Raw genomic sequence first — 14,109 nt, forward strand, 5'->3', positions numbered from 1 at the left:
ATATGTGAGGGGTTATCAGATATTATCAGTGATACATGTGATATTATTATTATGAGGTAATTATCTGTATATTACTGTATATTATATGTGAGAGGTTATCAGATATTATCAGTGATACATGTGATATTATTATTATGAGGTAATTATCTGTATATTACTGTATAATATATATGAGAGGTTATCAGATATTATCCAGTGATACATGCGATGTTATTATTATGAGGTAATTATCTGTATATTACTGTATATTATATGTGAGGGGTTATCAGATATTATCAGTGATACATGTGATATTATTATTATGAGGTAATTATCTGTATATTACTGTATATTATATGTGAGGGGTTATCAGATATTATCCAGTGATACATGTGATATTATTATTATTATGAGGTTATTATCTGTATATTACTGTATATTATATGTGAGGGGTTATCAGATATTATCAGTGATACATGTGATAATATTATTATTATGAGGTAATTATCTGTATATTACTGTATATTATATGTGAGGGGTTATCAGATATTATCCAGTGTTACATGTGATATTATTATGAGGTGATTATCTTTATATTACTGTATATTATATGTGAGAGGTTATCAGATATTATCCAGTGATACATGTGATATTATTATGAGGTAATTTTCTGTATATTACTGTATATTATATGTGAGGGGTTATCAGATATTATCAGTGATACATGTGATATTATTATTATGAGGTAATTATCTGTATATTACTGTATATTATATGTGAGGGGTTATTAGATATTATCCAGTGATACATTTGATATTATTATGAGGTAATTATCTGTATATTACTGTATATTATATGTGACGGGTTATCAGATATTATCCAGTGATACATGTGATATTATTATGAGGTGATTATCTGTATATTACTGTATATTATATGTGAGAGGTTATCAGATATTATCCAGTGATACATGTGATATTATTATGAGGTAATTATCTGTATATTACTGTATATTATATGTGAGGGGTTATCAGATATTATCAGTGATAAATGTGATATTATTATTATGAGGTAATTATCTGTATATTACTGTATATTATATGTGAGGGGTTATCAGATATTATCCAGTGTTACATGTGATATTATTATGAGGTGATTATCTGTATATTACTGTATATTATATGTGAGAGGTTATCAGATATTATCCAGTGATACATGTGATATTATTATGAGGTAATTATCTGTATATTACTGTATATTATATGTGAGGGGTTATCAGATATTATCCAGTGATACATGTGATATTATTATTATTATGAGGTTATTATCTGTATATTACTGCATTTTATATGTGAGGGGTTATCAGATATTATCAGTGATACATGTGATATTATTATTATGAGGTAATTATCTGTATATTACTGTATATTATATGTGAGGGGTTATCAGATATTATCAGTGATACATGTGATATTATTATTATTATTATCTGTATATTACTGTATTATATGTGAGAGGTTATCAGATATTATCCAGTGATACATGTGATATTATTATTATTATGTTATTATCTGTATATTACTGTATATTATATGTGAGAGGTTATCAGATATTATCAGTGATACAAGTGACATTATTATTATGAGGTAATTATCTGTATATTACTGTATATTATATGTGAGGGGTTATCAGATATTATCAGTGATACATGTGATATTATTATTATTAGGTAATTATCTGTATATTACTGTACATTATATGTGAGAGGTTATCAGATGTTATCCAGTGATACATGTGATATTATTATTATGAGGTAATTATCTGTACATTACTGTATATTATATGTGAGAGGTTATCAGATATTATCAGTGATACATGTGATATTATTATTATGAGGTAATTATCTGTACATTACTGTATACTATATGTGAGGGGTTATCAGATATTATCAGTGATACATGTGATATTATTATTATGAGGTAATTATCTGTATATTACTGTATATTATATGTGAGAGGTAATCAGATATTATCCAGTGATACATGTGATATTAATATGAGGTAATTATCTGTATATTACTGTATATTATATGTGAGGGGTTATCAGATATTATCAGTAATACATGTGATATTATTATTATGAGGTAATTATCTGTATATTACTGTATATTATATGTGAGAGGTTATCAGATATTATCAGTGATACATGTGATATTATTATTATGAGGTAATTATCTTTATATTAAGGTATATTATATGTGAGTGGTTATCAGATATTATCAGTGATACATGTGATATTATTATTATGAGGTAATTATCTTTATATTACTGTATATTATATGTGAGTGGTTATCAGATATTATCCAGTGATACATGTGATATTATTATTATGAGGTAATTAATTATCTGTATATTACTGTATATTATATGTGAGACGTTATCAGATATTATCAGTGATACATGTGATATTATTATTATGAGGTAATTATCTGTATATTACTGTATATTATATGTGAGGGGTTATCAGATATTATCCAGTGATACATGTGATATTATTATTATTATGAGGTAATTATCTGTATATTACTGTATATTATATGTGAGGGGTTATCAGATATTATCAGTGATACATGTGATATTATTATGAGGTATTTTGTCTGTATATTACTGTATATTATATGTGAGAGGTTATCAGATATTATCCAGTGATACATGTGATATTATTATTATTATGAGGTAATTATCTGTATATTACTGTATATTATATGTGAGGGGTTATCAGATATTATCAGTGATACATGTGATATTATTATGAAGTGATTATCTGTATATTACTGTATATTATATGTGAGAGGTTATCAGATATTATCCAGTGATACATGTGATATTATTATTATGAGGTAATTATCTGTATATTACTGTATATAATATGTGAGAGGTTATCAGATATTATCAGTGATACATGTGATATTATTATGAGGTAATTGTCTGTATATTACTGTATATTATATGTGAGGGGTTATCAGATATTATCCAGTGATACATGTGATATTATTATGAGGTAATTATCTGTATATTATTGTATATTATATGTGAGAGGTTATCAGATATTATCCAGTGATACATGTGATATTATTATTATGAGGTAATTATCTGTATATTACTGTATATAATATGTGAGAGGTTATCAGATATTATCAGTGATACATGTGATATTATTATGAGGTAATTTGTCTGTATATTACTGTATATTATATGTGAGAGGGTATCAGATATTATCAGTGATACATGTGATATTATTATTATGAGGTAATTATCTGTATATTACTGTATATTATATGTGAGGGGTTATCAGATATTATCAGTGATACATGTGATATTATTATGAGGTAATTATCTGTATATTACTGTATATTATATGTGAGGGGTTATCAGATATTATCAGTGATACATGTGATATTATTATAAGGTAATTTGTCTGTATATTACTGTATATTATATGTGAGAGGGTATCAGATATTATCAGTGATACATGTGATATTATTATTATGAGGTAATTATCTGTATATTACTGTATATTATATGTGAGGGGTTATCAGATATTATCAGTGATACATGTGATATTATTATTATGAGGTAATTATCTGTATATTACTGTATATTATATGTGAGAGGTTATTAGATATTATCCAGTGATACATGTGATATTATTATTATTATGAGGTAATTATCTGTATATTATTGTACATTATATGTGAGAGGTTATCAGATATTATCAGTGATACATGTGATATTATTATGAGGTAATTATCTGTATATTACTGTATATTATATGTGAGGGGTTATCAGATATTATCAGTGATACATGTGATATTATTATGAGGTGATTATCTGTATATTACTGTATATTATATGTGAGAGGTTATCAGATATTATCCAGTGATACATGTGATATTATTATTATTATTATGAGGTAATTATCTGTATATTACTGTATATTATATGTGAGGGGTTATCAGATATTATCAGTGATACATGTGATATTATTATTATGAGGTAATTATCTGTATATTACTGTATATTATATGTGAGGGGTTATCAGATATTATCAGTGATACATGTGATATTATTATTATGAGGTAATTATCTGTATATTACTGTATATTATATGTGAGAGGTTATCAGATATTATCCAGTGATACATGTGATATTATTATTATGAGGTAATTATCTGTAAATTACTGTATATTATATGTGAGGGGTTATCAGATATTATCCAGTGATACATGTGATATTATTATTATGAGGTAATTATCTGTATATTACTGTATATTATATGTGAGGTTATCAGATATTATCAGTGATACATGTGATATTATTATGAGGTAATTATCTGTATATTACTGTATACTATATGTGAGAGGTTATCAGATATTATCCAGTAATACATGTGATATTATTATTATTATTATGTTATTATCTGTATATTACTGTATATTATGTGAGGGGTTATCAGATATTATCAGTGATACATGTGATATTATTATGAGGTAATTATCTGTATATTACTGTATATTATATGTGAGGGGGTTATCAGATATTATCAGTGATACATGTGATATTATTATTATGAGGTAATTATCTGTATATTACTGTATATTATATGTGAGAGGTTATCAGATATTATCCAGTGATATATGTGATATTATGATGAGGTAATTATCTGTATATTACTGTATATTATATGTGAGGGGTAATCAGATATTATCCAGTGATACATGTGATATTATGATGAGGTAATTATCTGTATATTACTGTATCTTATATGTGAGGGGTTATCAGATATTATCAGTGATACATGTGATATTATTATGAGGTAATTATCTGTATATTACTGTATATTATATGTGAGGGGTTATCAGATACATGTTATATTATTATTATGAGGTAATTATCTGTATATTACTGTATATTATATGTGAGAGGTTATCAGATATTATCAGTGATACATGTGATATTATTATGAGGTAATTATCTGTATATTACTGTATATTATATATGTGAGGGGTTATCAGATATTATCAGTGATACATGTGATATTATTATTATGAGGTAATTATCTGTATATTACTGTATATTATATGTGAGGGGTTATTAGATATTATCCAGTGATACATGTGATATTATTATGAGGTAATTATCTGTATATTACTGTATATTATATGTGAGGTTATCAGATATTATCAGTGATACATGTGATATTATTATTATGAGGTAATTCTCTGTATATTACTGTATATTATATGTGAGGGGTTATCAGATATTATCAGTGATACATGTGATATTATTATTATGAGGTAATTATCTGTATATTACAGTATATTATATGTGAGGTTATCAGATATTATCAGTGATACATGTGTTATTATAATTATGAGGTAATTATCTGTATATTACTGTACATTATATGTGAAGGGTTATCAGATATTATCAGTGATACATGTGATATTATTATTATGAGGTATATATCTGTATATTACTGTATATTATATGTGAGAGGTTATCAGATATTATCAGTGATACATGTGATATTATTATTATGAGGTCATTATCTGTATATTACTGTATATTATATGTGAGAGGTTATCAGATATTATCCAGTGGTACATGTGATATTATTATGAGGTAATTATCTGTACATTACTGTATATTATATGTGAGGGGTTATCAGATATTATCCAGTGGTACATGTGATATTATTATTATGAGGTAATTATCTGTATATTACTGTATATTATATGTGAGGGGTTATCAGATATTATCCAGTGATACATGTGATATTATTATTATTATTATGTTATCTGTATATTACTGTATATTATATGTGAGAGGTTATCAGATATTATCAGTGATACATGTGATATTATTATTATGAGGTAATTATCTGTATATTACTGTATATTATATGTGAGAGGTTATCAGATATTATCAGTGATACATGTGATATTATTATTATGAGGTAATTATCTGTATATTACTGTATATTATATGTGAGAGGTTATCAGATATTATCAGTGATACATGTGATATTATTATTATGAGGTAATTATCTGTATATTACTGTATATTATATGTGAGAGGTTATCAGATATCAGTGATACATGTGATATTATTATTATGAGGTCATTATCTGTATATTACTGTATATTATATGTGAGAGGTTATCAGATATTATCCAGTGGTACATGTGATATTATTATGAGGTAATTATCTGTACATTACTGTATATTATATGTGAGGGGTTATCAGATATTATCCAGTGGTACATGTGATATTATTATTATGAGGTAATTATCTGTACATTACTGTATATTATATGTGAGGGGTTATCAGATATTATCCAGTGATACATGTTATATTATTATGTTATTATCTGTATATTACTGTATATTATATGTGAGAGGTTATCAGATATTATCAGTGATACATGTGATATTATTATTATGAGGTAAGTATCTGTATATTATTGTATATTATATGTGAGAGGTTATCAGATATTATCCAGTTATACATGTGATATTATTATTATGAGGTAATTATCTGTATATTACTGCATTTTATATGTGAGGGGTTATCTTATATTATCAGTGATACATGTGATATTATTATGAGGTAATTATCTGTATATTACTGTATATTATATGTGAGAGGTTATCAGATATTATCCAGTGATACATGTGATATTATTATTATGATGTAATTATCTGTATATTACTGTATATTATATGTGAGGGGTAATCAGATATTATCAGTGATAAATGTGATATTATTATGAGGTAATTATCTGTATATTACTGTATATTATATGTGAGGGGTTATCAGATATTATCAGTGATACATGTGATATTATTATTATGAGGTAATTATCTGTATATTACTGTATATTATATGTGACAGGTTATCAGATATTATTAGTGATACATGTGATATTATTATGAGGTGATTATCCGTATATTACTGTATATTATATGTGAGTGGTTATCAGATATTATCAGTGATACATGTGATATTATTATTATTATGAGGTAAATCTGTATATTACTGTATATTATATGTGAGGGGTTATCAGATATTATCCAGTGATAACTGCGATGTTATTATTATGAGGTAATTATCTGTATATTACTGTACATTATATGTGAGAGGTTATCAGATATTATCAGTGATACATGTTTTATTATTATAAGGTAATTATCTGTATATTACTGTATATTATATGTGAGGGGTTATCAGATATTATCCAGTGATACATGTGATATTATTATTATGAGGTAATTATCTGTATATTACTGTATATAATATGTGAGAGGTTATCAGATATTATCAGTGATACATGTGATATTATTATAAGGTAATTATCTGTATATTACTGTATATTATATGTGAGAGGTTATCAGATATTATCAGTGATACATGTTTTATTATTATAAGGTAATTATCTGTATATTACTGTATATTATATGTGAGGGGTTATCAGATATTATCCAGTGATACATGTGATATTATTATTATGAGGTAATTATCTGTATATTACTGTATATAATATGTGAGAGGTTATCAGATATTATCAGTGATACATGTGATATTATTATGAGGTAATTGTCTGTATATTACTGTATATTATATGTGAGGGGTTATCAGATATTATCCAGTGATACATGTGATATTATTATGAGGTAATTATCTGTATATTACTGTATATTATATGTGAGAGGTTATCAGATATTATCAGTGATACATGTGATATTATTATGAGGTAATTATCTGTATATTACTGTATATTATATGTGAGGGGTTATCAGATATTATCAGTGATACATGTGATATTATTATTATGAGGTAATTATCTGTATATTACTGTATATTATATGTGAGGGGTTATCAGATATTATCAGTGATACATGTGATATTATTATTATTATGAGGTAATTATCTGTATATTACTGTATATTATATGTGAGGGGTTATCAGATATTATCAGTGATACATGTGATATTATTATTATGAGGTAATTATCTGTATATTACTGTATATTATATGTGAGAGGTTATCAGATATTATCAGTGATACATGTGATATTATTATTATTATGAGGTTATTATCTGTATATTACTGTATATTATATGTGAGAGGTTATTAGATATTATCCAGTGATACATGTGATATTATTATTATTATTATGAGGTAATTATCTGTATATTATTGTACATTATATGTGAGAGGTTATCAGATATTATCAGTGATACATGTGATATTATTATGAGGTAATTATCTGTATATTACTGTATATTATGTGTGAGGGGTTATCAGATATTATCAGTGATACATGTGATATTATTATGAGGTAATGTGTCTGTATATTACTGTATATTATATGTGAGAGGTTATGAGATATTATCCAGTGATACATGTGATATTATTATTATGAGGTAATTATCTGTATATTACTGTATATTATATGTGAGGGGTTATCAGATATTATCAGCGATACATGTGATATTATTATTATGAGGTAATTATCTGTATATTACTGTATATTATATGTGAGGGGTTATCAGATATTATCAGCGATACATGTGATATTATTATTATGAGGTAATTATCTGTATATTACTGTATATTATATGTGAGGGGTTATCAGATATTATCAGTGATACATGTGATATTATTGTTATGAGGTAATTATCTGTATATTACTGTATATTATATGTGAGAGGTTATCAGATATTATCCAGTGATACATGTTATATTATTATGTTATTATCTGTATATTACTGTATATTATATGTGAGAGGTTATCAGATATTATCCAGTGATACATGTGATATTATTATTATTATGAGGTAATTATCTGTATATTACTGTATATTATATGTGAGGGGTTATCAGATATTATCAGTGATACATGTGATATTATTATTATGAGGTAATTATCTGTATATTACTGTATATTATATGTGAGAGGTTATCAGATATTATCCAGTGATACATGTGATATTATTATTATGAGGTAATTATCTGTATATTACTGTATATTGTATGTGAGGGGTTATCAGATATTATCCAGTGATACATGTGATATTATTATTATGAGGAAGTTATCTGTATATTACTGTATATTATATGTGAGAGGTTATCAGATATTATCCAGTGATACATGTGATATTATTATTATGAGGTAATTATCTGTATATTACTGTATATTATATGTGAGGGGTTATCAGATATTATCAGTGATACATGTGATATTATTATGAGGTAATTATCTGTATATTACTGTATATTATATGTGAGAGGTTATGAGATATTATCCAGGGATACATGTGATATTATTATTATGAGGTAATTATCTGTATATTACTGTATATTATATGTGAGAGGTTATCAGATATTATCCAGTGATACATGTGATATTATTATTATGAGGTAATTATCTGTGTATTACTGTATATTATATGTGAGGGGTTATCAGATATTATCCAGTGATACATGTGATATTATTATTATGAGGAAGTTATCTGTATATTACTGTATATTATATGTGAGAGGTTATCAGATATTATCCAGTGATACATGTGATATTATTATTATGAGGTAATTAATTATCTGTATATTACTGTATATTATATGTGAGACGTTATCAGATATTATCAGTGATACATGTGATATTATTATTATGAGGTAATTATCTGTATATTACTGTATATTATATGTGAGGGGTTATCAGATATTATCCAGTGATACATGTGATATTATTATTATTATGAGGTAATTATCTGTATATTACTGTATATTATATGTGAGGGGTTATCAGATATTATCAGTGATACATGTGATATTATTATGAGGTATTTTGTCTGTATATTACTGTATATTATATGTGAGAGGTTATCAGATATTATCCAGTGATACATGTGATATTATTATTATTATGAGGTAATTATCTGTATATTACTGTATATTATATGTGAGGGGTTATCAGATATTATCAGTGATACATGTGATATTATTATGAAGTGATTATCTGTATATTACTGTATATTATATGTGAGAGGTTATCAGATATAATCCAGTGATACATGTGATATTATTATTATGAGGTAATTATCTGTATATTACTGTATATAATATGTGAGAGGTTATCAGATATTATCAGTGATACATGTGATATTATTATGAGGTAATTTGTCTGTATATTACTGTATATTATATGTGAGAGGGTATCAGATATTATCAGTGATACATGTGATATTATTATTATGAGGTAATTATCTGTATATTACTGTATATTATATGTGAGGGGTTATCAGATATTATCAGTGATACATGTGATATTATTATGAGGTAATTATCTGTATATTACTGTATATTATATGTGAGGGGTTATCAGATGTTATCAGTGATACATGTGATATTATTATGAGGTAATTTGTCTGTATATTACTGTATATTATATGTGAGAGGGTATCAGATATTATCAGTGATACATGTGATATTATTATTATGAGGTAATTATCTGTATATTACTGTATATTATATGTGAGGGGTTATCAGATATTATCAGTGATACATGTGATATTATTATTATGAGGTAATTATCTGTATATTACTGTATATTATATGTGAGAGGTTATTAGATATTATCCAGTGATACATGTGATATTATTATTATTATTATGAGGTAATTATCTGTATATTATTGTACATTATATGTGAGAGGTTATCAGATATTATCAGTGATACATGTGATATTATTATGAGGTAATTATCTGTATATTACTGTATATTATATGTGAGGGGTTATCAGATATTATCAGTGATACATGTGATATTATTATGAGGTAATTTGTCTGTATATTACTGTATATTATATGTGAGAGGTTATGAGATATTATCCAGGGATACATATGATATTATTATTATGAGGTAATTATCTGTATATTACTGTATATTATATGTGAGGGGTTATCAGATATTATCAGTGATACATGTGATATTATTATGAGGTGATTATCTGTATATTACTGTATATTATATGTGAGAGGTTATCAGATATTATCCAGTGATACATGTGATATTATTATTATTATGAGGTAATTATCTGTATATTACTGTATATTATATGTGAGGGGTTATCAGATATTATCAGTGATACATGTGATATTATTATTATGAGGTAATTATCTGTATATTACTGTATATTATATGTGAGGGGTTATCAGATATTATCAGTGATACATGTGATATTATTATTATGAGGTAATTATCTGTATATCACTGTATATTATATGTGAGAGGTTATCAGATATTATCCAGTGATACATGTGATATTATTATTATGAGGTAATTATCTGTAAATTACTGTATATTATATGTGAGGGGTTATCAGATATTATCCAGTGATACATGTGATATTATTATTATTATGAGGTAATTATCTGTATATTACTGTATATTATATGTGAGGGGTTATCAGATATTATCAGTGATACATGTGATATTATTATGAGGTAATTTGTCTGTATATTATATGTGAGAGGTTATCAGATATTATCCAGTGATACATGTGATATTATTATTATTATGAGGTAATTATCTGTATATTACTGTATATTATATGTGAGGGGTTATCAGATATTATCAGTGATACATGTGATATTATTATTATGAGGTAATTATCTGTATATTACTGTATATAATATGTGAGAGGTTATCAGATATTATCAGTGATACATGTGATATTATTATGAGGTAATTTGTCTGTATATTACTGTATATTATATGTGAGAGGGTATCAGATATTATCAGTGATACATGTGATATTATTATTATGAGGTAATTATCTGTATATTACTGTATATTATATGTGAGGGGTTATCAGATATTATCAGTGATACATGTGATATTATTATGAGGTAATTATCTGTATATTACTGTATATTATATGTGAGGGGTTATCAGATATTATCAGTGATACATGTGATATTATTATGAGGTAATTTGTCTGTATATTACTGTATATTATATGTGAGAGGGTATCAGATATTATCAGTGATACATGTGATATTATTATTATGAGGTAATTATCTGTATATTACTGTATATTATATGTGAGGGGTTATCAGATATTATCAGTGATACATGTGATATTATTATTATGAGGTAATTATCTGTATATTACTGTATATTATATGTGAGAGGTTATTAGATATTATCCAGTGATACATGTGATATTATTATTATTATGAGGTAATTATCTGTATATTATTGTACATTATATGTGAGAGGTTATCAGATATTATCAGTGATACATGTGATATTATTATGAGGTAATTATCTGTATATTACTGTATATTATATGTGAGGGGTTATCAGATATTATCAGTGATACATGTGATATTATTATGAGGTAATTTGTCTGTATATTACTGTATATTATATGTGAGAGGTTATGAGATATTATCCAGGGATACATATGATATTATTATTATGAGGTAATTATCTGTATATTACTGTATATTATATGTGAGGGGTTATCAGATATTATCAGTGATACATGTGATATTATTATGAGGTGATTATCTGTATATTACTGTATATTATATGTGAGAGGTTATCAGATATTATCCAGTGATACATGTGATATTATTATTATTATGAGGTAATTATCTGTATATTACTGTATATTATATGTGAGGGGTTATCAGATATTATCAGTGATACATGTGATATTATTATTATGAGGTAATTATCTGTATATTACTGTATATTATATGTGAGGGGTTATCAGATATTATCAGTGATACATGTGATATTATTATTATGAGGTAATTATCTGTATATCACTGTATATTATATGTGAGAGGTTATCAGATATTATCCAGTGATACATGTGATATTATTATTATGAGGTAATTATCTGTAAATTACTGTATATTATATGTGAGGGGTTATCAGATATTATCCAGTGATACATGTGATATTATTATTATTATGAGGTAATTATCTGTATATTACTGTATATTATATGTGAGGGGTTATCAGATATTATCAGTGATACATGTGATATTATTATGAGGTAATTTGTCTGTATATTATATGTGAGAGGTTATCAGATATTATCCAGTGATACATGTGATATTATTATTATTATGAGGTAATTATCTGTATATTACTGTATATTATATGTGAGGGGTTATCAGATATTATCAGTGATACATGTGATATTATTATGAGGTAATTATCTATATATTACTGTATATTATATGTGAGGGGTTATCAGATATTATCAGTGATACATGTGATATTATTATGAAGTGATTATCTGTATATTACTGTATATTATATGTGAGGGGTTATCAGATATTATCAGTGATACATGTGATATTATTATGAGGTAATTTGTCTGTATATTACTGTATATTATATGTGAGAGGTTATGAGATATTATCCAGGGATACATGTGATATTATTATTATGAGGTAATTATCTGTATATTACTGTATATTATATGTGAGGGGTTATCAGATATTATCAGTGATACATGTGATATTATTATTATGAGGTAATTATCTGTATATTACTGTATATTATATGTGAGGGGTTATCAGATATTATCCAGTGATACATGTGATATTATTATTATGAGGAAGTTATCTGTATATTACTGTATATTATATGTGAGAGGTTATCAGATATTATCCAGTGATACATGTGATATTATTATTATGAGGTAATTATCTGTATATTACTGTATATTATATGTGAGAGGTTATCAGATATTATGCAGTGATACATGTGATATTATTATTATTATTATTATTATTATTATGAGGTAATTATCTGTATATTACTGTATATAATACGTGAGAGGTTATCAGATATTATCAGTGATACATGAGATAATATTATGAGGTAATTTGTCTGTATATTACTGTATATTATATGTGAGAGGGTATCAGATATTATCAGTGATACATGTGATATTATTATTATGAGGTAATTATCTGTATATTACTGTATATTATATGTGAGGGGTTATCAGATATTATCAGTGATACATGTGATATTA

This window comes from Rhinoderma darwinii (genome assembly GCF_050947455.1).
Source record: "Rhinoderma darwinii isolate aRhiDar2 chromosome 3 unlocalized genomic scaffold, aRhiDar2.hap1 SUPER_3_unloc_8, whole genome shotgun sequence".
Taxonomy (NCBI): domain Eukaryota; kingdom Metazoa; phylum Chordata; class Amphibia; order Anura; family Rhinodermatidae; genus Rhinoderma; species Rhinoderma darwinii.